Source organism: Rousettus aegyptiacus, unplaced genomic scaffold (assembly GCF_014176215.1).
Source record: "Rousettus aegyptiacus isolate mRouAeg1 unplaced genomic scaffold, mRouAeg1.p scaffold_m13_p_14, whole genome shotgun sequence".
In the NCBI taxonomy this organism is placed as follows: domain Eukaryota; kingdom Metazoa; phylum Chordata; class Mammalia; order Chiroptera; family Pteropodidae; genus Rousettus; species Rousettus aegyptiacus.
In genome coordinates, this window is record NW_023416289.1 from 60,278,271 (window position 1) to 60,304,919 (window position 26,649).

General features: G+C 57.4%; 1 protein-coding gene across 3 annotated transcripts in view; it reads right to left on the bottom strand.

Annotated features, from left to right (window-relative positions):
* Window positions 1-26,649, bottom strand: part of APBA2 (amyloid beta precursor protein binding family A member 2) — a 67,849-nt gene that overhangs the window by 30,850 nt on the left and 10,350 nt on the right. For all 3 annotated transcript variants that reach the window (XM_036232060.1, XM_036232064.1, XM_036232061.1), the window contains one exon: window positions 18,451-18,557. The gene's annotated coding sequence lies outside the window, so the exon portion shown is untranslated. The remainder of the gene's footprint in view (window positions 1-18,450; window positions 18,558-26,649) is intronic.

Genomic DNA, 26,649 nt, shown 5'->3' on the forward strand with positions numbered 1-26,649 from the left:
CCTCCCCTCTGCACGAGAGCAGTGGACATGGGCAGGGAGAGCGGGTCCCGGCGCCCTGGCCCCGCACGGAGGCCTCGGAGACAAACGTGCCTTGTTCTGTCGTCCTCACGAGTCAGCTTTGCACGGTGGGGCTCACGTCCGGCCCGCAGTCACAAGGCTCCCGAGTGTCACAGCCGGAGTGTGAACCGGGGTGTGCACGAGTCACAGCCCCAGCCTCCTGACTGGGGGTGCAGCCAGCAGGTCAGCGGCCCAGCCTCGGATGGGGGCCTGGCAGCCCGCCGGGGGGCCCTTTCTGTCCGCGGCTTGGCTTTACAGTGCCTGGCAGGCGGCATCTTCTAGAAGGGCAGGGCAGGGGCTGGAACAGCCACACACTTGGCAGGTGCCTCACTTCCCCCATTTCCAGAATGTTCCGGCAGGCTGAAGTGCTGGACACAGGCCACCCAGAGAAGGCGGGAGCAGCCCTCACCCTGCTGCTGAGTGTGCCCCGAGCTTTCGTCCTTGGTAAGACAGTGCCTCTCCTCCTCCTTCACGGGACGCCAGGGCCCTCAGCCCCAGCCGCGGGGTCAGGGAAGCCCTGGTTTTTCATATCCGGGCAAGGAGCAAGGCCGAGGACTATTTAGAGGACTGTTTACTCAGCTGGGAGCATTTTCCACTTGCAAAAAGGAAACGCGGTGGTACCGACGGGTACCGGGGGAGGCCGATCTGCATTCCGAACAGACAGGCTATGAGGTTTAAGAACGAAGCAGCCACGAGTAGCCAGCCGGGCCTGGAAGGTGCTACCTGCGAGCTGTAAGGAGCCCCGTGAGGAACAGACGACATGTCTCTCCAGAACGGGGTGTGCTGAGTGCTGTGGGCCCACAACCACCTCAGTCCTGAAGCCAGTGGGCGGCGGGCCGAGAAAGGCAAGTCGCAGGTCGAGCTGCCTGAGACACACGGATGCAAAAATCCTACACAGAGTAGCCAGGTGGACCCCGCAATTTCTAGGCGAACACATGACGATGGAGTGTGGGCTCATCCCAGGAATATAAGTTGGTGTCATGTTAGAAACGCTATTAACATGATCACGAGCAGATCATCTCGATCGACGCAGAAAAGCCATTTTACAAAATCCAACACACACTCACAGGATGGGAAAAAACTCTTAGCAAATGAGGAGCAGAGGGCATCTTCACCGCCCACAGCAAACACCCCACTTAATAGTGGGCCGTGAGACATGGCCCCGCGGGAAGGGGACGCAAGGATTCGCAGCATGACTGCGTCTGCCGAACACTGTTCCGGTGCTTATGACCACAGAAATAAGGAAGCAGGATGAAATCAGAGTGAGGACCAGAATGGGTGAGATCTGACAGGCGTTATCCACAGAGCAAACCCGAGACTGCAAGCTGCTCAGCGAGGCTGCTGGACAGGTCAGCGTGCGAACTCAAGGCCAGCCACGAACGCCCTCTCTGGAGACGCCACCCGGGCGGCAGCCGGCAAACAGACGCCCAGGAGCCCATCCCATGTGAAAAACACACCAGATCGCTACAGAAACGCACCTGTTACTTTACTGAAGACACAAAAGCAGACCTGTCGAACCGAGGGCTCCCCGTGCTTGAGTGTGTTTCTATCTGGGTTTTTTTTTTTTTCCCCCGATTCACGGAGCGGCTGAGTCCAGCTCAACGCACATCCGCTGGGGTCTGCGCTGTCCGCCCGGCAGGGGCTGGACCACCTCGCGCTGCTGCTGCACAAACGGCTGTCGACCTGGGTTTCTGCGTCTTGGCGTAACTTCGATCCACGTTTCTCTTACGTGAGGGGTTGAACGTCTTTTCATACACGTAAAAGACCCTTTGCATTGATTTCTCTGTAACCATCTGTTCTCATCTTTTACCCATTTCCCTCTGGGGTTTGGTCCTTCTCTTTTATTTTTTGTTAACTCTTTATAGTTTAGCATAATGAGCTCTGTTTGCGACTGAAGTTGCAATTATTTTTTCCTGGCTTATTACTTGGTTTTTTACTTTGCTTGTGAGGTTTTCCCCCCTAATGTGTGTACAAATTAATCTTTTCTTACGTTGCTTTTGGATTTTGAAGCATAACCTTCCCCAGCTACAGATTATAAAATAATTCACCTGTGTTTTCTTCTAGCATTTACGGTAACTACCTAGAGATATTGAAATGCTGGTAGATAGTAAAAAGCAGCAATTAAGTTTTATCTTTATCCAAATGGCCATTGTGACATATGAAAACGTACACTGGTCTCCGCCACAGTCCCGAAACCCTTACAATTCCCTAACTTATCACGTAGGGGCATCTTTTGTTCTCATATTTGATCTTGACCGACGTTCCTGAAACCCTTGTGATTTCCTGGGTGACGCGACTATCTTTGTTCTAACGAGGTGACCCTGCGTGCGCTGCTGGATGGCGGCTGGTCAGCCGGAAAGCACCCGGCATGGTCGGAAGCTTGGGGCTCTCGGTCCCAGCCCCCATTCCCTTGAGCAGGGAGAGGGGCTGGGAACGGAGTGAGTGATCAGTCACGCCAAAGGGATGAGGCCTCCGAAGTCCAAATAATAGTGTTCAGATGGTGAGCTTCCAGATGGCGAGCACGTCCCCCCCAACTCCACCCCAACTTCGTGGGGACAGATGCTCCATACGTACCCACACTGTCCACACCGCCCACACCACCCACATATGTACTTCTAAATAATTCATGGGTCAAAGAGAAAATCTAAAAAAAAAAAATTAATAGAAATAAATTAAAATAAAAACACACTGAATTTATGAGCTGTAGCTCAAATAGTGCTGATGAAAATATATAATTCAGTAAGATTGTAGGATACAAAATTGACACACACAAGTCAATCGCATTTCTACATACTGACAACAAACAAGCAGAAACCAAAATTTAAAAATGCAATACGATTTACAATAATGAGATACTTACAATTAAATCTAAAAAACCTGTATAAAATACGTATGATGAAAATCATAAAATGCTGACGAAAGAAAGCAAAGACGACCCAAACGCTCGGAGAGCTATACCACGTTCATGGACTAGGATATGCAGAGCAAAAAGGCCAATTCTGCTAAATTGGTCTATAGCGTTCATGAAAGTCCTGTCGCCGTCTTAGCAAGGTTTCTGTGCATTCTGTGGGTATGGCTCCTAAACAACACCACTGACTTCCCACAGTCCCGGAGGCTGGGAAGTCCAAAGTCACGGCGCCTGCAGCCTTGCTGTCTGCTGTGGGCTCAGTCCCTAGACACCGCCTTTCAGCGTCACCTCGCGTGGCTGCGGGGGTGAGGGGTCTCTGCGTGGCCTCGACTCTAAGGGCACTAGTCCCACTCAAGATGGCTCCCAAAGGCCCCGCCCCCAGCACCGGCACCTTCGGGGTTAGGATTTCAACACGTGAATCTGGGGGTTGCAAACATTCAGTTTCCGGCATGCTCTAACAGGAGGCCGCGGGAGCTGAGGGTAACCGGAGCATGGCGTAGTGCGATAGAGTTAACGACAGAAATGGAAGAAATTTCTGAATGAGAAGATGATCTCTAAATACCTTCCCGCCCAATTAATCAGTCAGAACTCTTTTCCAGCAGCAAGCAACTTGCAGATATAGATGAACATTCTAAAATTTATTTGAAAAGATAAAAACCCTAGAATAGCCTGATATTTTCGAAAAAGAAGAATAAAGTGGGAGGACTCGCTCTACCTGATACGGAGCCTTCCTACAGAGCTGCAGCCACCGAGCCTCTGCCGTGACGGCAGAGGGGTAAGCACGCAGGTCACCGGAACGGCAGAGACGATGCGGAGAAACCGATGCGCTCCGGATATCTAAAATGCGCCCAACTAATTTTCGATAAAGGAGCAAAAGCAGTTCAGTGGGTGACGGGCGGCCTTTTCAACAAACGGTGCTGGAGCCTGTGCACATCGAGAGGGGAAAACAGGAACTTTGACGTCAGCCTCACACATTACGCACAGAGTAACCGAAAACGTATCATGGACTTAAATGCAATACGTAAAACCATGAAACTTCTAGGAAAAAATCACAGAAGAGAACTTTGAGACTCCGGTTTTGGCAACGAGTTCTCAGACCAGCAGCATCCGCACGAGGAAAACATGAGTAACAACGGCCGGCGAGCACGCGGAGGGACCGGGTGGCGCAGACGCGGCCGCCGCCCTGGGACTCGGCCGGCAAGTCCTTCGCGCTCAAGACAGATTCGCCACGTGACCCAGCAGTTGCAGGTAATTGGGCATTTATTTATACCAGATAAGTTAAATCTGTTTTCACACAAAAACTTGTACAGGGATGTGCACGGGAGCTTCATCCGTAATAGCCTGAAACTGAAAACTACCCAGACGTCCCTCAAAGGATGAGTGGTTAAACAGCGGTCCGTCCACACTGCGGAACGGCACGCAGTGATGAGACAGAATGCACTACCCGCACGCAAAGTGACATGGACAAACCTCAAGGGAATTACGCTGATACAACCGATCTCAGAAGCACACATCTCGCGAGGCTCCTTTTATGTGGCACCCGTGAAACAACGTGGCTGCGGAGGACAGGACAGACCGCTGGGGGCCGGGGTCAGGCATCAGGACGTCCGTGTGTGTGTGTGTGTGTGCGCGTGCGCGCACGCGCCGAGGGGCAGCAGGGGAGAGTCTTGGTGATGGCACGGTTAATGCCTTGCTCGTGCTGGTAGTGACAGGAAGCTGCACAGGCATGCACACAGCTCCACATGCGTGTGCATGCACATGCACACACACACTAGCGCACGTACCAGCGATGACACCTAAACAAGTCCTTTCGATCACACAACGGCCATCTGTTGGCCGTGCGCCTCGCGGCAGGTGTGTAAGACGTCACTGGGGGAGGGGGTAGGGGGGAGGCAGGCGACAGGCGCGGGGCCTCCCTGAACCTCTCTTTGCACCTTCCTGTGGCTCTAAAATCATTTCAAAATGAAGAGACTCCATCAACCCACCCCATAAATATGGCATCGGTGACGGCAATGCTTCCTTTAGCTTTGTGCTCTGAAGCAAGCCTATTTGGCCAGTCTGCATTGTCACCGACCCTGTGAAGTGGCCCATGGCGGGCTTTCTGCGGGAAACAGAGAGACGGACCTGAGTTCCAACGCTGGCTCTGCCACCGCTGGCTGTGTGGCTTTGAGCACGTGGCCGGGAGGCTCTCGCTAGCTGCCACTTCTGCGTCTGTCAGATGACGTTGGGACAATGAGCGACATGGCCCCGGCAGGCCCCACACAGTGTGCAGGGCGCAGGGGCAGGGCTGGGGGCCTCTGCGTCATCCCCAGCCAGCTGGCGCCATGTCCCCATAGCACCTGAGTGACAGGAGCGTCTCCGGCAAAGCGGAACCCTTCTTTCCCGATTCTGAAAGGACCCACCATCGAAAACATCACATCAGCCCACACCAAACACACAAACCAGGATTAGAAACATGTTTCTTAAAATGTGACAACTGCTGAGAAACTGTCCTCAGGCCCAGTCACTGAGGACCCGACCCCTCTGCCCTTCAGCTGTGAGCTTCCTCAGCGCCCCCGCCGCCCACAGCCCGCTCGCTGGGCCCCGGACGCCGAAGGAGCTCCTGACAGCTCGCAAAAGCACCAACGTGTGTGTGTGTGTGTGCGCGCGCGCGCGCACGCAAAGCCCTCTGTGTGTGCAAAGCCCTTGTGAGTGTGTGCATGTACATGTACAAAGTCCTTGTGTGTGCATGTGCATGCGTGTGTGTACAAAGTCCTTGTGTGTGCATCCGCACGTGTGTGTGGTCTGTGTGTGTGCAAAGCCCTTGTGTGTGTACGCGCGCCTGTGCATGTGCAAAGCCCTTGTGCCGCCCCGCGGTGGTGAAAGCGCTGTCGTAGAGAAGCCTCGGTCATCACCGAGTCCCCTGAGTCTGGGACGCTCACTCAGCAGACGCACGGGGCACGCGCCCCACAGGCTGCCGGGAGGCGGGGAGAGGCACAGCCACCGCACTGGAGAGGCCGAGCGAGGGGGCCGCCGAGGGGGCCCGGACTGGGCCCAGCGTCTGGAGGGCCACGGGGAAGACACGCCCCGCCACAGCACGACGGCTGACGACGGGGAAGGCGCGAACCCTGTCACGCGTGCCCCAGGCCCGGAGCTCGTGACGACAGGTGAGGCGACGAGAACTAGCTGGGCCCCTGTGGACGGCCCTGGGAAACGCGCTAACACGGCCGCACTGGTCAGCGACGTCAGGGTCACGTGTTCCCCTGAACCGTCCCCTGGGGTCACCGCATCAGAGAGCAGGGAGGGGTCGAGTTATGGAATCATTCCAGCCGAAAAGTGAAAAAGAAACGAAAGCAGAATATCATTTGAAAATATGGGATTTATCCCCAATGAAACTCTGGGATTTATCCCCAGTGAAACCCAAATCCCCAGGCACAGGGCCAGGCGTCTGTGCTTTGGAAACGCTCCCCGGGCGGCCGGGACGTGCGGCCAGAGCTGAGAGTTGCTTGGGGATGGTGTGTGGGCGGGGGGGGGGGGGGACTCCCATCCGTGACCTGTCACCTTCGCCGACCTTCCCCACCCTCCGCCCCGGTGCTCCTGCCCTCGCCCCCGGCACCGCGTGAGCCTCCATCTGGAGTCCCGCCAGCGGCCTCTCCTCACCCACAGACGCGTTGTGACCCCTTCACATCCAGCTCAGGGGCTTCTTCCTCCAGGAAGACCTCCCCGATTTCCCGCTGAGCTGAGTGCCGTTTGCAGTTTCAGCGAGGTGTGATTTACATACCACGCACTTCAGCCGTGAGACGCGGTGACGATGCTCAGCGAATGTGCCCAGGGGCTCGGCCATCGCCAGCCGGTTTCAGAGCCGCCCCCGCCAACGCGCCCCCGTGCCTGTCTGCGGCCAGTGCGCCCACGTCCCCGGGCTCGGGCGACCCTCCCTGTAATTAGGCCTTTTCTGGACGCCGCGTTGAAGGAAGTGCATAACACGCAGTCTTTGTGCCCGGCGGCTTTCGCTCGGCATAGCGTTTCTGAGTGAACTGGGTATTTTTAAACGTACATGAAGATCTGGCATTTAAAGGAACGCTGGCTGAACCCGTCTGCAGGCGGATGAGTCACTCTCGGCGTGGCTCCTCGCCCCCGCTGCCCCCCGGGGTGGGAACGTGTTTGCGTCTTGGCTCCGCCTGGGGCCGGCTTTTTCACTGAGTCCCCGTCCGCGTGGCGGGCTTGTCCTGACGGGGGCGAGGCCGCCTGGGCCGCACCGTTCGCCCGCGGCCGTCCGTGTGCACGAGCACCCCGCCTAACGCCTGAAGCCTTGGTCCCCGCACGCTGAGCGGGGGGCGCCGCGGTTCCTGCACCCCGACGCGGCCGGACGCTCAGCTGTGCCCCGTCCCGGCCACGGCCCCTGAGGAACATGGTGTTGTGCAGTATGTGGATTCAGAGCGGGACTGGACACGTCTCCGTGTCAACGTCTCCGGTCCCTGCAGACGCCGGGTCTCACGGGTGCAGGCACTGTCCCCAACCGGCCACCCGCGCCCCGAGCTGCTGGCCCCGAGGCTCGAGCACAGTCCCGCTGTGTGAGTCGCTTAGGGAGGCCCGGGCGGCTTAAACGACAGAATGTATTTTCTCACAGTTCTGGAGGCAGGAAGTCCATGTTCGAGGTGGTGGCAGGGCTGGCCTCCTCTGAGGCCTCCGTCCTTGGCAGGGACATGCCACCTCCTCCCTGGGTCTTCATGCCGCCGCGCATGCCCGCATCCTAACCCTCGTCTCGCAGGGGCACCACTTGTGCTGGAGCCACCCCAGTGACCCTGTTTTAACTTAATCGCCTCTTTAAAGGCCCCCTCTCCAAACACAGTGCCATGTGGAGGTCCTGGGGGTTAGGACTTCGACATACGAATTTGGGGGGGCAGACAGGATTCAGCCTTGGCAGGGACTGGCGATCTAATTCTCTCTGATTTTGTGGGCATTTGAAAACGTCTATAACGGGAAGTTGGACTCACAACAGGCAGACTTGTTTAAGGAATAGTTACCACACGACCAAGATGGCGCTAGGAACACGGCTGCGGCCAAGCAGCGGGGCTCGCAGACGCGCTGGTGTGAAAACGGCGCTTCTGCTCCCAGAAATAGCTGGGGCCACACGGGGAAGAGCGGGCGAAGCTCTCCGCCCATACGGGTAAGTCACGTCGCTGCTCCCCTCTCCGGGAGGGGAAGCTGAACCCCCACCCCGAAACGGGGACTCCCTTCCGAAGGGGAATAGGGAGTGGGGGGGGGCTCACAGCTGAGAAACTGGCACACTCCGTCAGCCCGGCCGACGGCGATGAGCCGAGGGGACAGATGTGTCTCCCTCGCCCAGCCCAAACCCAAGCCGGGAAACATTCTCCAAAACGCCAGTCCAGCACCCCTCCGAACTGCCGGCGCCGCCGGAAGCAGGGCCCTCACACTGCCGCGGCGAGGTGCGGCGCGGGGCCGGGAAGGCGAAGCCCGAGCGCGCCGTGGGCTTCGGCGAGCGGTAACGAACGGCAACGGGCGGCGGCGTGCGGCGTCTGCCCCGCACCTGCGCCAGACGTGCCGCGGGAAAGCGAGACGCTACGAGGGGGTGCGGGGTGCGGGGTGTGCGGCGGCTCTCCCTGCTCTCTGGGTGACTTTCCTGTGAATCCAAATCTGCTCCAAAAGTCGCGGTGTACGGACAACAACAATCAGCGACAGGAAGGGCGTGCGCTTGTCCTCCGCGACCCAGACACGCGGGCGTTTCGCACACCTCTCCGTGCACCCCCGGAGCCCCAGGTGTGGCCCCAGGACAGGGAACAAGGCCCTTTGTCCACGGTGGGCTACCTGCGGACCCACGGGGCGAGTGGCTGCCCCGGGGGACCAGGCGTTTAATGGCAGAGTGGGGCGCCCCCAGGAGGCCCTTTGTCCCTGGACCTGCGACCTTTGGGAACTGAAGGAAGGTGGACCAGGCCCCCCAGAGCTGCCGTCCTCCGTCCAGCCCTGCCACACCTGAACACGGTCATGTCAACACGTCCTTAGACACCACAGGTCCTGCCCGAGCCCACGCCGACGGGGTAGGAGACAGGAAGTCCCTGGCGTCCTGGCTGACCCCCGCCCGGCTACAAGGCCCCTCCTGCTCTAACTGCCCTGGAGGGCAGAGAGGGCCCACACAGGTCCTGCAGACCCTCGACATCGCAGGCGGGCCCACTGCCCTTGTCGCTGTGCCGACACGGCCCACCCACTTGTCTGTCACAGACCTGCTCCCTGTGGGTCGGGGTGGGGGCTTCCTGCTCCACGGCCACCCTGACAGGCATGACACTCTCACTTCTAAACTGTCCTTGGGAGAATGCTGACCTCAGCCTGAGGCAGGGCCCAGGCCCACCCCCCACGCCCTGCCCAGCTCACTGGGCTTCGGACCCTGGACAGCATCTCTGCCCAGGCCGGGGCCATGGAAGACACCAGGAGAAGCCAGCAGGGCCTGCTTGCAGAGCAGCTGAGGGGCTCCCCGCTCCCTGAGCTGCCCCTGCCCAGCTGCTCTGCAGGACCAGGGAGGGCGGGGGGGGGGGGGCAGGGGAAAGCAGGGACTGACAGCTGGGAGGCGGCGAGGCCCCCGAGGACACTCCCCTGGGCCACCAGGCCCCAGTGCACGTTGGCCAAGTGGCTGCCCAGTGGCTGGCAAGTACCCACAGGCTGTGCATGGGCAGCGAGAGCCCCTCTGAGTCCCTCTAGGGTGACCCCAAGGACCACCCTCAGGTGTCAAACCCCTCTGCAGTGGGTCGGTGCCCCCGCCACACCCTCAAGGTCCGGGTGCAGAGCGTGTGCCCACACGGGGGGCAGAAGCCAGCACGCCCGTGCTCCGGGCTGCGTGGCTACACCAGGAGCTGCAGGTGTGGCAAGGCCCGGGAGCCTGAGGCCCCACCGCCAGCTCCGTCCCCGGAGCCTGTGGCTCCAGCGCCTGCCCTCCCCACCGCGGTGACGTCCCCGTGCCCACAGACGCTGCACCAGCAGCAGAGACCGACTGCCACCCGCTCAGGCAGTGCCCGGCCACTAGGTGGCCTGTGCCCCCAGGAGCTGGCTGAGAAGATGCGGGAAGGAGGGCTGGCCCGGTGGGTGCTGTGCGGAGGGCGAAGCCCGGAGCCAGGCGGGTGGGGCACCTGCTGTCCCCTGCTGCCCTGGACGCCCTCCCCACCGGGGCTGAGGCTCACCCCCGGGGACCTATCCACTCTGACATCTGTGCATTTCCAAGTAACTTCCCGAAATATTACTCTGCAATTATTTCCAGTGACTTAAGTGGAATCCCCAAGTACATACAATTAAGACTAAAATTGTAATTTTAAATTACTGCTAATTTGAATAAACATAAAGCTTCCCATCTCCAAGCCAATGCAGAGAACAGTTTCCAATTAACCCTAAAGGCCACCGAACCCCTGCAAACGACCACTCTGGACCCCCTCTGAGACGAACGGCGCCTGCAATGCTAGAGCCCCTCGCCACCTTCTGGAAACGGTCATCCTCCGGCTTCACACTTGGGAGTGTTTCTGCGGTCACGTCCGGAAGGAGCAGCGCTGCCCGGCTGAGTGTGGCGATAACCTGGACCCGTGGCACAGGCCCCAGGTCCCGGTGGACAGGGGGCAACGAGGCGAGGCCACCCTCGTCAGCCTGCTCCACTGGATACAGGCACCCCCTCCGACTCACAGTGGCCTTTAGCTAGCCGGCCCCCTGTGACCGCCCATGCTCGGCCTCCGCAAGTCCAGGAGCCCCAGAACGACCGCCGTGGGCTGGCTCTCCCAGGAAGCCAGGACGAGGGATGGGACACTCAGCGTGACCCGTCCTGCGGCCCCAGAACACTGGCAGGCAAGGCAGGCACCCCGCGTCGTCCACCGGTCGACACCCCACCCCACCCCACCCCACGCCAGTCTTCCCCTGTCCCGGCCCACGTGAGACCGAGAGAAAGGAGGGGCTTTCTTTGGAGGCCTGTGACCCATCGGGAGGGGCGGGTGGCTCTGTGTGACCTCTGGAGCAGGCTTCCAGACCCCGCGGACAGCTGCCCGAGTCCCCAGTGCTCGTGAGAATCCACAGGCAGGAGGCCGAGGCCAGAGTCCGCCCTGAAAGGAGGGAGGGGAGTTCCCCGGTGGGAGGGGGATGTCAGTCGGTGGAGGGCGCCCAAGGGGCCTAGGGGGACACGACTCCAGGGACAGATGGCACAGTCGCGGGCATGTCCCTCGGGTCATGAGGATGAGTTGCAAGCTGCCGAAGGAGCATCTGAGAGGCCCCCGAAGCTGGCCCTCGGGGGGATGGCTGAGCGTGGGACACCTGCTGGCCCCTGAGCGGCAGGACCGCCCTCTTCCCAGACACCCCATCCGTCGCGGCCCAAGCTGGGCCAGCAGGGACAGAGGCGTGAGGAATGGACACACACAGCCCTCCCAGGCTCCCGCCCTCCGGCCTCGGGGCGATGCGCCAGAGGCCACATGAGCACTTGTTTCTGCTGCTGAAACGAGGCCGTCCCGGGGACTGAGGGCAAGCAGAGAACATTCTGGTGCCTGAGAGCCGCGAGCGGGCCAAGCGCTGCCCGGAGGCAGGTCCGCAGGGACGGTGGGGGTGGGGACAGAGCTCTTTCTCCCTCGTTCCTTACCCGGCCCAGGTGGCTCGGTGTCATGGGCGCAGCGGCACCAGCTGTGACGTCTCGGGGACACGGGCCACGCCATGGGCACAAGACACGCCGGTCCGGCCCGGTGTCCTCCAGCCCCACCCTGCAGGGGCCACGTGCACGTGCTCTCTGTGCGGCGTGTGGCCCACGGAAACGCGGCCCCTACCGCCCGCCGCGGACGCAGAGGCTGCGCGGTCAGGCCCACGCCCGGCGCGCAGCGCCACCAGCGACGCCAGCCCGTGCCGACCTCGCGGGCGCGAACGAGGGCGGACGGCTCCCCGCACGCCCCCGGCTGGCGGCACGGGGCGGGGGCCTGGGACCGGCGCAGGGGACCGGACCGCTGGGCGCCCCCCCCCCCCCGGCCTGTCCCGCCTTTCTCCGGACTTCTCCTCATGCAGAGGCCGGGGGGCCGGGGCACCCCGTGAGTGAGACGCGTGCTCGCGACGCTGCGACGTGGGCAGACGCGACGCCGTGTTCAGCGCGTGGGCGGCCGCGCCCCGCTTCCCCACACGGGCTGCGGCCCTCGGGAAAACACATGCGCCCCGCCCCCCCGCCCCCCCGGACGGAACCAGGGAAACGGCACTGGTTAAACGTGTGATGCAGCGCAGAGCAGATGGCGACGGTTTGAAAATCTGCTCACGAGAAGCGAGGCCGGATCGTCAACAAGGCGTGGGGGGGGGGGAGACTGTTTCTCTCCGCGTGCACAAGGACCCCTGTCGCAGCCCCAGAAGCAACGCACCGGGCACGCAGGGAAGCGGGCGGGAGCGAAGGCTCCTCCCCAGTAAGAGGCCACAACGGGGGGCGATTCAGGCTGTGTGGGGGGGAAGCCCGCCACAGACCGGGGAGGCCCCGGGCCCCTGCCACTCAGCAGACGGACCCCCACCCCCCCACCCCGCACTGGGAGCGGCCACCGTCCGGCATCTCCAGCGGCGGCTGCGGGCTAGCCCCTCCCTCCGGTGCGGACACCTGTGAGCCTCCCGCTCGCAGTCTCACTCGTCTGTGCTTCAGTTTTACCAAAACCATAGTGAAAACCTACAAAGTCGCAGCCAGGTGGCCCGGCCCGTCATTTACCACCTCGGTTTACTCATTCAGAAGGCACCAGGCGCTCCCTGGGGTGTGGGGATGAGGGGGGACAGACAGGCGGAGGCCCAGCACCTCAGAGGTTATGCTCCAACAGGGATGCCGGGCAACAAGCCAGCGGGCCGTCAAGAAGAGAGCGTGACCCCAGTGGGCGACGGGGGCGCAGGGCCGTCGGAGCAGGGGAAGGGCTGGGACTCGGCCCCAAGGTGCAAGGAGCTCGGAGGCCACCGCTCCCGTCCTCGCCGGAAGCAGCAGCTGGACGAACTGAAAATCAATCCCTCTTCAATGAGCGGAGTTTGCAGACTGCCCCGCCCCCGGAACCTGAAGGGCCCGGAATCGTCTGCCCTTGGCTGCGGCGGAGAACGCGAACATGGGATGCACACCCGACCTGTCTAGGGGAGGTTTGGGCCAGAGCCTTGTGCCCGAGCTCCGGGAAGGCCACACCTCCCACCGAACCCCTCACACCTTCCTGTCTCAAGACGGGGTTGGAGAAGGTGTACAAGAAGAAACGCTTGTGAAAGTCACGGCCTGGGAACACAGACCCACCGAATGACGGGATGTCACCGTCACCAGGGGACTGTGGGATGCTTCCCCTCCCCCACACCTTCTGCCCTCACCAGCAGGGTCCCCAGCAGCCGGGAGAGCTGGAAGATGCAGGCTCTGACGAGAAGGGCCGAGGGGAGCCCAGAGTCAGAGAAGGGACAAAACCAAGGACACCGGAGGAGTCTGCAGTCTCCGGGGCACCTACAGCAACACCACATGACACACAGCGCACCTGCTAACGAGACTCACATAAATCCTCACAGTCAAGCCTCCTTAACTCAGTTCCTATCTTCCAATATAACATGTCTGGCTTTCAACAACAACTCTTATGCAGCATGTTGAACTTAAATTATAAATTAAAAAAAAAAAAAAAACCACACTCGTAAGAGAAAAAGCAAGAACCATAATCAGACTCAGAAGTGACACAGATTTTGATATTATCTGACTGAATTTAAAGCTACTGGAATTAATATGTTAAGGGCTGTAATGAGAAAAATGGAAGACATGCAAGAATAGATTAATTATATAAACAGACAGATGAAAACTCTAAAAAGGTGTCAAAAAGAGATCCTAGAAATTAAAAAGAAAAAGGACCTGTGACGGAAATGAAAAACGCACATCAGCGGACTCAACATGACTGAGGAAAATGCGGTGAGCCGGAAGGTATTTTAATAGCAACTTCCCCAAATGAAATGCAAGAAGAAAAAGAATAAGGGGGAAGGGGTGGGGGGCGTGCATTCAAGAACTGTGCGACAGTATCAAAGGACAGAACGCACGTGTAATTGGAGTACCAAAGGAGACAAGAGAGAGGATGGAGAAAACACATATTTGAGGTAATAAATGGCCAAAAGACCACTACACAGAATAAATACGAAAAACATTTTTAAAATTAAAAGAAAGAAACCCTGCAGGTAGGCATATCATGCTCAAACTGCAGGAAACTAGACAAAGAGAAAATCATGAAAGAAACCAGGAGGGGAAACATTTTTTCTATAGAGGCACAGAAAAGAATTCTCTGAAAATTTCAGAAAAGAATTTTCTAAAGGAAAGAATGCCAGCAGATTCTCCCCCCCCTCCCCCCAAAAAAAACATGTAAGCAAGAAGATAGAAGAAAATCTTTAGTTTTAAAAGAAAAAACTGTCAACCTAGGATTGTATCCCCAGCAAAATTATCCCTCAAAAGTGAAGGAGAAATACTTTCTCAGACAAAAACTGAGGGAATACCTCACCAGTAGACACAGCCTGAAAGAAACGTTAAAAGTATTTTCTTCATGCAGAAGGAAAATTACGCAGGTTGGAAACTTGAATAAAGGAAGAATGTCCAAGAAGAAATAAATGAAGGTAAAACAAAATCTTTTATTTTTCTTACTTTTATTTGGTCTAAAAAAATGATTGTTTATTTAGAGCAACAATAGGAACGATGAGTTACGCTCTTATAGCTTATAGATGAGTGGAATGAATGACGGCATTGTCACAGGGCCAGGAAGGACGAGTCGGGAATACTCTGTCTTAAGGTACTCGCACTACATGAGAAGAAGTATGTTCAGTGTTACTAGAGTCTTTTAAAATGTATATTGTAAACAGGTGAAAAAAATTTAAAAGAGGTATAAATGATAAGCTAAGAGGAGACATATGGTGACCTAAAATGTTCGATGAAAACAAGAGAAGTGAGAAAAAGAATCCTGTGGCCAGAATAAAAGACAGTCAGTTAGAAGTCTGATACTAAGCTAACTACACAATTCAGTATTCTCCCTTGTCTATGGGGTTTCTGTTCCCAGACACCCAGAGGATGCACAAAGCCACGCAGAGTACCGAACTTGGTATGAACTAAAGTTTCCCTATGATTAAGTTTAATTTATAAATGAGACACCATAAATAGTAAAAACAAAAATAACCAGTAATGGAACAGAATAAGGATCAGGATATGCTGTAATAAAAGTTACGAGAACCTGGCACTATTAAGGAACATCGGGGCTCCCTGAACATGAGCATGTGATGCTGACGGTCACCCGCACGACAGAGGTGGCTGCTAAGCGACCAGCGGGCGGGCGCAGCCGGTGGCCGACGCACCGACGAAGGATGATTCACGCCCTGGGCGGGAAGGAGCGGGCAGCCTGAGAGTCCATCGCTCTGCTCGGAGCAGTGCACAGTGGAAAACCTGCGGACTGCGTATTTCTGGAACGTTCCATTTAATGTACTCAGATCACAGATGACTGCGGGTAACCGAAACGACAGAGAGTGCAACTGAATCAGGGGGGCCGCTGTCCCCATTTTAAATGTGAGCGGTCTAAAGAAACTGATTAAAAGCCAGTTGTTGGCGTGGACGCCACCACAAGACCCTGCTGCGCGCTGCCCACAAGAAACCCATTTTACACATGAAGACCCTGGTGGGCCCAAGGGGAAGGGATGGAGCAGGGCGCGCCACGCTAGGTCCAATTGGAAGGAGCCAGAGTACCAACCGATGTCGAACAAGGCGGACGTCACAACAAGAAAAGTCGTCACGGATAAAGAGGGTGTGACGTAGTCCGCACTTCGATTCAATTCTCAGAGGAGAGATCGCTCCCGACAAGAGTGTGGAAACACACACACACACACACACGGCAAAAGCGATGGAGTGAGGAGAGACAGACAAAGCCACGACCGTGATCAGAGACGGGAACACCCCGTAGTGACCGACGGACCGCGCGGGCAGGAACCCGGCCGGGGAGGTCACGCGATCGGCACCGTCAGTCACTGGGATCTAACTGACATCTGCAGAATCGTCCAGCTGACAAGAGCGAAATGCACATTCTTCTCAAGCAGGCTGGTACAGAACATTCGCCGAGTGTCTTAGTCCATTCGGGCTCTTATAAGGAAATACCGCAGCCGGGGTGGCTTATCGCTCACAGTTCTGGGGGCCGGGCATCCGAGATCGGGGTGCCAGCACGGTCGGGTGAGGCCCTCGGCAGGTCGAGACTTCTGTGTCCTCACATGGACAAGGGACGAGGGGGCTCTGTGAGGCCACTTTGACAAGGGAACAATCCCATCATGAGGTTTTGGCCTGGTCGCCTCCCAAAGGCTCCTGACCCCATCACCTTGGGGGTTACGATTTCAGCACGTGAATTGGGGACACAAACATTCAGACTGCAGCACCAAGACACACCGTGTTAGGGGGCAGAAAGCTGCCCTCGCAAGTTTCTAAGAAATAGAGATCAAAGTATTTCTCAGGCCAGAATGGAATTCCACTAAAATCAGCAACAGGAAATAAGTGAAATGCCCAATTGTGCTCTGATTTGGACATTAAATGAAAATGAAAATACCACTTGTCAAAATGTAGCAAAAGCAGTGGCTAGGGAGAAATTTATAGCATTAAATGTACATGAAAAGGAGAAAGAGCTAAAATCAATAACCTAACCTTCTAGGAAATAAAATGAAGAACAATTTAAGCCTAAAGCAAGCAGAAGAAATATAGTAAAAGTTAGGGCATAAATCGATATAACCGAAAACAGGAAAATAATAGAGAAAAACATCAAACTAAATATTTAGGGGTTTTTTTTTGGGGGGGGGGGCTAAGCTAACCAAGAAAAAGGAGAGATGACACAAATTACTGATATCAGAAATGAAAGAGGGTCGGTCATCAGCACTGACCCCACAGATGTTAAAAGGATAATAAAGGAGTGCTACAAACAACTCTATGCCTCAACATTTGATAACTTAGATAAAATGGAACAATTTCTCAAAAGATTTACACTACCGAACTCACACAAGGAGAAAAAGACACGTTAAATAGCTATGTGCATTAAATCAATAATTAACAGCCTTTTAAAAAGAAATCACCAGGCCCAGATGGCTTCTCATGAATTCTACCAAATGTTTAAAGAAATGAAACCCATTTTTTAACTTCTGTTTCAGAAACTAGAAGAGGAAGGAGCATTTCTTATGTCGTTCTATGAAGCCAGTATTATCCTATGTCAAAACCAAAGACGTTACAAGAAAAAAAAAAAAAAACTATAGCTCCATGTGTCTCATAAACATTTAAAATACTTAACAAAATATTAGCAAATGGAATCCGAAAATATATAAGAATTATACATCGCCGCCAAATGGGATTTATTTCAGAAGTGAGATGCTGGGTCAACATGAGAGGAATCAAGCGATGTCATCCACCACGTAACAGACTAAAAGAAGGAAAATCATATAATCATATCAATTGATGCAGAAAAGGCATTTGATAAAAATCTAACGCCTGCACCTGATAAAACACTCACCAAGTCAGGAGTAGAGAACACCCTTAGCATGATTTAAAAAAAAAAAAAATCTACAAAAAGCCTACAGCTGTTGGGGAAATGCAAATCGAAACCACCACAAGATACCACTTCACACCCGTAGGACCAGCCATAATTTTGTTAAAAAAGAAAGAAAAGAGCGAGAGTTGGTGGAGATGAGGGGACCGGCGTGTGCAGAGGTGTGGAAAACAGCGTGGCGGCTGCGCAGAAGGGACCTCGTGACCCAGCAACTCCATCCCGGCCACGAACACCGAGGAAGCGAAATCCGGCACTCGAGCAAATCCCTGTACACACACACTCACGACACCCACAGTATCCGCAATGACCAGAAGACAGAAACCACCCCCGACCAGCAGACCAGAGCGCGCAGCCCGAGAAAAGGGACGCGGCGCCCACGCGGGCCCGCGCATGGGGGGCCTCGTGACCCTCATCCCCGTCCGTCAGCACAGCTGGACGCCGACCGTCACAGGGTGTGCAGCTTCTGGTTTGCAGGGAAGATGCAGAACAGATAACTCCACGGAGAGGGAAAGCAGAGTGAGGGGTGCCCGGGCGTGGGGGAGCGGTGGGCAGTGACTGCTGAGCGGGCATGCTGCTCCCCCCCGGGACCAGCCACCGGCGTCACGGGCGAGCGGCCTGGGGTGCAGAACCGCTGTTGCCTGGCCCTGCTGGCCCCGCTCCCTGGATGCCCAGGGCCAGCGACACACGGCGGAAAGGGCGTCACTCAAGGAGGCAACTCAACACCACTGGGGCTGAGTCTGAAAGGAGAGATGGGCAGGGTCATGTCTGCTGGGTGGCCCTCTGTCCCTTGTGGTCCTCCTTATCATTTTCCTTAAAACAAAGGTGAATTTGTCAAAACAGAAAATGGCACAGCGGCATCTGAGCCATCGTTAGAGAGAAGTGAGGGCGTCGCTGGTCCCCCAGCTCCCACTCAGCACGGGCCAAGGCGCACGCGGACATGGCGCGGAGGTGGCCGCCACGGGCCCTACTCACTCAGAATGTCCAGGCCCCAGAGGATACTCGGCCATGCGCGGGACGCTCCTGGCCTCGGTGGCGGGCTCGTACTCACAGGATTCAGCAACACGTGGCCCTCCCGGAGGCTGGAACAGAAGAGGGACAAATGGGGCATCAGTGGGGTGCACAGGCCAACGCTCACCAACGAACAGGGGGGTGTGCACCCGTAAGAGCGATGGCTCACGCCCCCAATTGCGGGAGGGACAGATGGCTCCCCGTGCCTCGCCCTCAGAGGCAGCTCAGAGCAATCAGATTTGAGGATGGATTTTGCTTATTCTAGAGTTGATCTAGTCGAAGAAACATATGAGAAAGGTTAGAAAAAATGGGAAAAGGAGAGTAATGAAGAGGTAAAGGCCTCAAAAACAACAAAGTATAACAAAAGCGAGAGTCATTTAAACAGCAGACGTCGGCCCAAGAATCACCAGTAAATCAGAATGTGGAGTCCAGAAACGCAGGAGAAATAACCCAGACATGAAACAACTTAACATGTGACAAACACGGCATCTCAAAACAGAGAGAAAGACGAGCTATTAATAAATCATGCTGGGAAACTGGATGTTCATATAAAAAATTTACATCTCCAGCTCTTACCAAATCTAAAAATAAATCCCAGAGAACTATCAACATTAGCAGAAAAAAATATAGATATAGATACACACACACACACCCCTGAAGGTGTTCACATACACTCAGGGTAGGGAAGTGCTTTTTCTAAGATACAAAAAAAAGCCTGACAGATTTAACGGCATAAAAATTCCACATTTTCGTATGAAGATGCCTTTAAATGAAGTCAAAGGACAAAAGATAACTGAGTGAAAATATCTGCAATGTATAGAAAACCAATGAAAAATAACCCTCCCGTATTAATAACTATAAATCAACACGGAAAAGATGAACAAGTCAGCCCAAAAAACAGGCAAGGACGGAAAAAGACAATGAAGAGAAGAAAGTCAAATTATTATTAAGCACGTACAAAATGGGCTTGTTCTCATTCATAAGTTTAAATAAGTGGTAACTTTATACTCACAGGACTGGGTGACTCTACAAAGACTGACCATGTCCGGGGAGTGTCGGGTGGTGGGGACAGATGCAGGGTCCCCACACGACCAGCATCACTTAAAGTGGCCACGGCCTCACCAGAGGGCCACTTGGTGCTATCAAGTTATGCTAGAAACACCCATCCATCGGGGCGCCCACGCTGTCCCCGGAACCTTCCTTGCAAAGACGTCCCACGTGTGAGGGTTACGTAAAACTCCATTCCGGCATTATCCATGAGTGTGAGCCACGGGACAACCCAGAAGTTCATCAATAAGCGAAGTCAAGTATTATGCAAATGTTACAGACAAGGGACAATGTCTAAGATACGCTACTGGGGACCTAATTACAAATCATATTGCTAATGCAATACCATTTCGTTGAAAAATGGTATTAGACATAATAAATATGGATGATGTACGTGTAAAATTTAAGTATTCCTATAAACAAGGGGGGGGGGGGAACCAAAGGAATCTGCACCAAACTGTTAAAAATGGTTGTCTTTGCAGGGCCTGGATGGGGGCAGGCAGTGGGGAGGGTGGACTTTCATGTTCTACATTCCATACTGCGGTAAAGTCAGAGTCTTTATAACAAATGCCTGTTAAACTTTATGACCAGAAAAAATATTTTTAATTAAAAAAAAATTCGCTCATGCTAAACCAACGCCAAAGGCATCCGGGACCTAGAGTGTGCCCGCTGCCTGCCGGTTGGGAGGCCGGCACCCCTCTGAACCCCAAGGGCTGCTGGCCGAAAGACGCTGGCAGGCAGCATGGCCAACCCTGAAAAACACGGTTCGTTCTGCGCCGGTCCACTGATACGTGGATTTCTCTTCCAATAAATGTTGTAAGTGTATTTTGTTAATAACACTTTCTTTTCTCTGGCCTGCTTTATTGTAATACGTATTATAATACACAGGACGCATGTTATACATATAACACACATTATAACATGTAGCACGTGTGAGTTGACTGTATTAGTGCTAAGGCTTACAGTCAGCAGGAGGCTATTAGCAGGTAAGTGTTTGGGGATCCAAGTTATACGTAGATTTCTGACTGTGTGTGTGGGGGGGGGGGTTGTCACCCCTAGTTACTTGAGGGTCAACTGTATTTATCATATCTATTTTTTTAATGATTAGCTTTTCCTGTTCGATTATGAAACAACACACAGAAACTGCATCCCAGCGGACAGCATATACACACAAAAAACGCCCACAAGCAGTCCTGTTTCGCTGCATTCTCTGGGGGTGGGAGAGGTGCCGCCCCTTGTCTGTGGACCTGGAGAGAGGGGGCCTGCGCAGGGAAGGTCCCCTGGCTGCCCCCCGTTCGCGTTGGCTGCTGTCTCCAGAGGCCTTGATCAGGCAGCTCCTGGTCTTTAAGACTCGGGATCTGAGAATGAGGCTGAGTTAGACAAACATTTTAAGATGCATCACGAGAAGATTCCAGGGACGCTGCTTCCACACACAGGAAATCGTCCGCTTTTTCCAAGAACTTGCATGAAAGTCGCATTTGGGGGGATGGATTATTCCAGTTCAGGTTCTTCGGCCAGAGGAAATTTAAAAATTCCTCCTTCCAGTTCAGCGGAGCAGATCCGTCCATCACCACTTCTGCAAACAGAGGACAAACCTCCCCCTGGGGATTCGGAAGCTTTGCCCTGGACTCTCGGGCCAGCTAACAGCTTCAGAGGACAGGACGCCAGGCCCGGCGTCCCACGGTGGCGGCCGGCCATCTGACTCACACGCACCCACGCGGAACCGGCAGCTCAGGCAGAGGGGCCTGGTGTCGACGCATCTGCCCAGTCACCAGAAAAACAGGACCACGTCAGGCAGCAGCTCATGAGCCCAGCACCCCAGCCCGGAGGGGGCGGCGGGAGAGGGACAGCCCCAGGGAAGAACCGTCATCACACCTGAGCCACCGTGTCACCGGGAAGTCTTCGCGTGTCCCCACAGGCGCCTCTTCCAGGGGTAGCCGACCTGGGAGACGGGCCACGGGGACCCCGTGTGCTGCAGGCCACAAGCGGGGGTCTGGGGGACAGGTTGCTGCTGCAGCTGGGCCTCGGGGGGCAGGCTGGTCCCAGGCAGGGCCCACGGCTCCGTGAGCTGACCCACGACGGGCTGCGCACCCTCCCAGCAGAGACCCTGACCCAGCTTCTCCCCACGGGCTGCTCCTCACCGCACCCTTCACCCCTCCAGCAACACAGGAGGCGAAACTACGTCAGTTCAAGAGAACGGAGTCCCCGGAATCCAGGGTTCCGTGCCTTCCTGTGGGGACAAAGCCTTTCCCATGGACCACTCGGCGTCGGCTGCAGACCCCCAAACCGGCCCCGCACGCATATCAGCAGCCTTGGTCCACACTGCCTGCTGTCAGTGCGGGGGGTCCACTGTCACCCCCACAGACATGGCCACCGGTCACCGACTCTAAGTGACCCAGTGGGTGACGGGGGAGGGCGGCCCCTCAGGACGCGGACGCTTGGTGTGCTTCCCTTCCCGGTGACGGAGGCCGGCACGCCTGCGCGCTTACCGGCAGGGCGCACCTCCCCTGGGACAGCCCCCAGCGCACGCGCACACGGCACCCGAGACACCCGTCCTTTCCCACGCCCAGAAATCTGGGGCATAAAAACGCCTGTTCTCAAAACCAAACTGAGCCCTCCCCAGATTTCACGTGGACAGCGAAGAAGGACCGACCGGGATGACGAAGCCGGGGGTCTGGAGCTGGACGAGGGGGACGGTGACACTCAGAGCTGGGCGCCCGGGGCGAAGAGACTCAAACTGCCCCATGGCTTTTTCAATAGACTTCATCTTCGAAATCAGTTTTAGACCAAGAGAAAAACCGAGTGGAGAGTCGAGTTCCCATAGACCCCCACGTCCGGTCCCCCCCCCCCCCGCCCCCGCCATTAAAACCTGACACACACTTCGTGCGCCTGCCAGTTCCGAGCCAACGCCGACGGAGGACCGCTCACTGAAGTCCGCCCCGCTCCGGCGTGTCCTGCACTCGAACCCGACGTCCTGCTCCTGTGCCCGGGTCCCGTTCACGACACGTCGGTCTCGGGCCTCCTGAGGCTGCTCTTGGCGGCGACGGAGTCTCGGGTTTGGACGCCACTGCCGAGTCGTCGGTGTTGGGGAGCGCCGGCCGGGGGTGTCGCCGCGTCCCTCCTGTGGGCTCCGGCTGCCGCCCTCCTCGCGCCCACACAGAAGGCAGGGGCTTGGGGTGCGAGAGCAGACGTACCGCTTTCGCCACTCCGCACCAAGGGGCCGCCCCGCCAATGACCCTCGCGGCTGGCGTCGACCTTGACCCCACGGGACCGCCGCCCGCGCTTTCCGGGCTGAGCCCCGGGACACGCACGCACACCGTTCTCCTGCCCCGTGTCCCGCTCGCTGACCCGCGGCGCGTCCAGCCCGCACCACGAGGGCCCCGTCCACACACGGAAGGAAAACCCGCCTCCTCCCGGCGACTGGGCCGTGCCAGTTACCTGTGTCTCAGTCTTAGCATCCTACCTGGGCTTACGGGCTCTGATCCCATTTACAAAACATACTTTGAATCTAAATATTAAAAGGCACTTATTGAGATGGCGAAATCTAATTATCTTACACTAAATTCAATGTAAGCCTGATCTTAATACTATTATTCCAGCAGTAAAGCAAGCCATGAGTCAGTCAACTGACAGGTCTCCTCGGGAACTCCGGGATGACGACTGCCTGGGCCCCCCACTTCTTACTGAAGTAACAGATGCACTGGAGAGCTCTGGATCGTAAGTTGGAGGCTCACCCACGAGACGAGCCTCTGAATCCTGGACTCAATGAGGCAGATTTTCCCCCGTGTTGTATGTGGACACCATCTCTCCCATGGGGGCCTGAGCAGGGCCAGCGGCGGAGGAAGGGGGAGCGAGCCCTTTCTTCCCCGCCTCGCTGCTGACCTGGGACGCCTCATCACCCCCACCGCGCCTCGGTTCGCAGGCCTCTGGCCAGGGACTGAATCAGCCCCCTACTCCGCTCAGCCTCCGGCTGGAGACCATGCGACTCGCAGTCTCTGTGGCCACGTGAGCCGATTCCTCATGATGAGTCTCCAAATATATATACAACGTGCACACACGTATCCTATTGGTTCTGTTCCTATGGAAACCCCGACTGACACGAGTTACTTTGCACCTCCCTGCTCACTGGGGGAGGTGGGCGCCGCCAGGTTCACTGGGCCTTTTTCAGGTGACGTGACTTGCCGCTCCTTCCGGCCCGCGGTCTGCCGCCTTCCTGCTAACCAGTGCGTTCCTTTAGGAGGGGTTTGCAAGAACACATTCCCCCGAACGCGTGCGCGCAGGGGAGACAAAGGTCGCGAGGCCAGGGCTGCGGATGTCGGGGCCAGCTGCGTCCGAGCGGCCGGCTGGCACAGGCTCTGGACACGAACGGCCGCAGGGGACGGCGGCCTGTCGGCTGGGACAGGTTCCGCGGGGACTGGGTGGGGGCGTGAGGCCCACTGTCCGCACTGGCACGGGCGAGAGAGGCGTCAGGCCCCGGCCGGCGGAGGACGCCCCCACGTCCTCCCTTGAAACGAACACTAACGTCCCCTCGAGGGCAGCCGCTGGGACGGCAAACTCTTCTGCTGTGGCGTTTCGGACATTAAGGACACCAGAGCTGGTTTCTCCATGCCACATAAAGGAAGAAAGCAGTTGTGGGACGTCGGTCAGTGAAACTCAGTGTAGGATCAGGTGTTTGATGAAAACCGTCAAGACACCCCTCCCACCCCCCCCCCACCCCCGCCTAGTGCGGCCATGCAGCCCACGGCAAGGGACGCCGACGTACGGGGATCGTCCCGCTCAAACGCAGCTTTCTCCCGACAAAGCCCCATTTCCAACCGGCCCAGCCATCAGCAGAGCGGTCCCGACCGCGGCACGTGGGCGCAATGAGGAAAGCGACCAGCATCCGAGACTGGCCCTGCGGGCGCGACACAGGCCAAGCCGCGGGCCTCGCTGGAGGCCATGGTGCCCGCCCCACCCCCCACCCCGTGCCAGGGCACAGGCAGGCTGGCAGCTCCCCAGAAGCAGAGCGACTCCGAGAGGCGTTTTCTGAGCCATCGGTAACCAGGACGACCGGCCAGCGGAGCCCATGCGGGCTGGGGCCATGGCACCCAGGACACCGGGCCACTAAGGGAGACCTCAGCCCGTCTGCTGAGCTGAGCCGCCCACAAAGGCCTCTGGGACCCAGCGCCCTCTCTGTGCTGGCCAGGGACATCTGACTTGCAGCTATGGCTCTGCCCTCTCCCTCTGTGCCCTCTGCCCTCTGCCCTACCAATGAAGAGTCAGTCCCCTCCCAACAAAGGGCCAGAGGGCCGCCAGGAGCCAGCCCACCCAGACAGGCGAGGACGGCCACTGCGACCTGGGACCCGCTCATCTTCCCTGCTTGCTGACGACTGGACACCAGGCCCCGGATTTCACGGCCACGCAGGTTAACGCTCAGGGAGCAAATTAATAACGTGATTTACAGTCTGTTGTGGATTCCGTCGTTCTTGCAGAAGAACAGTGGACACTTAATCTAGAAAGCCTGCGAATCTCTGAGGGGTGAGATCACACATCCACGGGGCGAGGCTGCCCCTCCCCCACGGAGGAGTGGAGCTCCTGGGGCCGCGGAGCACGAAGCGCGGACCATGGGCATGCGGGCACCCTCCCTAAGACCCTCCATCACTCGCCCCAAGAGCCCCCAGGCACCCTCCAGGCACAGCTCACCCACCTGGCCCCTGGCTGCGCCCCTCCCCCGCCTCTCGCCCACGTTCTGAAGCGCCGTGACACTTGGCCGTGGAAAAGTCTCCTGCAGACTTTCGGGCAGTGCATGTGCCACCGGGTCCCCCCCCCCCACTGCTCCGCCCCCAAGCACAGCACTGATGCCCCAGGGCCACCAAGGCTCAGGCAGGGCCCCCCACCTCCAGCTCTGACCTACACAAACCACATAACTCTGCTGCCACTCACCCTCCCCCCATGCGCCCCGCTGCAGGCGGCCCTGCTGCCTGGAGGAGCGCACCACCCACTGCTACAGGACGGGGTTCACGACCCGCCCCCCCCCCCACGCAGGGCCCTCACATCTGGCTGCGCCTTTCCAGGTGAGGTTTGAACCCAGAGCCGGAGTCAGGCCCTGACGCCGCCCCGCATTCGCCGGCAACGCCTCTCCACTCCCGCCGGGCGCACTTCGCCCAGCTCTACACAGGGGTCAGGAGAGACTCGTTGGATGGATGGGTGGGTGGGTGGATGGGTGGGTGGGTGGGTGGGTGGGTGGATGGATGGACAGACGGATGGATGAGTGGGTGGGTGAATGGAGAAAGGGATAAATGGATGGACGGGTGGGTGGGTGGGGAGTTTGGACGAGCTTCTGGCAAAGGAAAGGGGCTCAGGGCTGACTAAGGTGGGAGCACCTGCCGCCACGCAGCACTGCGGGGCCCTGCACACAAAGGACAGAGAGGGGGCTGACGAGGGCGAGGGCGGGGTCAGGGGCTGCCCCCCCCCCCCCCGCCTCCCCGCGCCCCTTCTGTTTCTGTGATCAGATAAGCCGCCCACGCGAAGAGCAACACGTGCCGAGCGCGGGGAGGCGGGGCCGAGCGCGGCCGCGCCGGGGGGACCCAGGCGGCTCCCTGTCATCGCTCCCCGTCATCCCCGTCATCGGTGCACGTCGCGGGCGCCTCCGCGGCTGTCGCGCCACCTGCGGTGGCACCAGTCGGCACTGCTGGGTAAGCGCGGGCCAGCGGCGATCAGGGAGAAAAGCGTTACTTAATGAAACGCGAATAATTTAAAGCCCAAGGGAGAGACTCAATCAGGGGCACCTGGTCCGGAGGGGCTTCCGCTGCTTCCAGCCCAAGAAACAGCAGAGAGACGCCCCCCCAACACCCTCCCCCCAACGGGAAGCAGCACGCAACCTCCTGCCCGGGGCACGCCCCTCCCCCGCGCCTGGGGGCAGAGTGAGGCCCCAGGCAGCGCCCTCACGTCACCGCAGAGCAAGGCCCGGGTCGCGGGGGCTGGGCGCCCGGCTCAGCTCCACCAACACCGACTCGGCCACCAGGGTGTAGCCGTGTAGCCGTCAGGCCAAGACGGCAGCGCTGGGACCGTGGCCGGATCCACCCCCCCCCCCCCCCCCCCCCGGCTGCCGGCCGCCAGGCTCCACCGTTCCCAGCC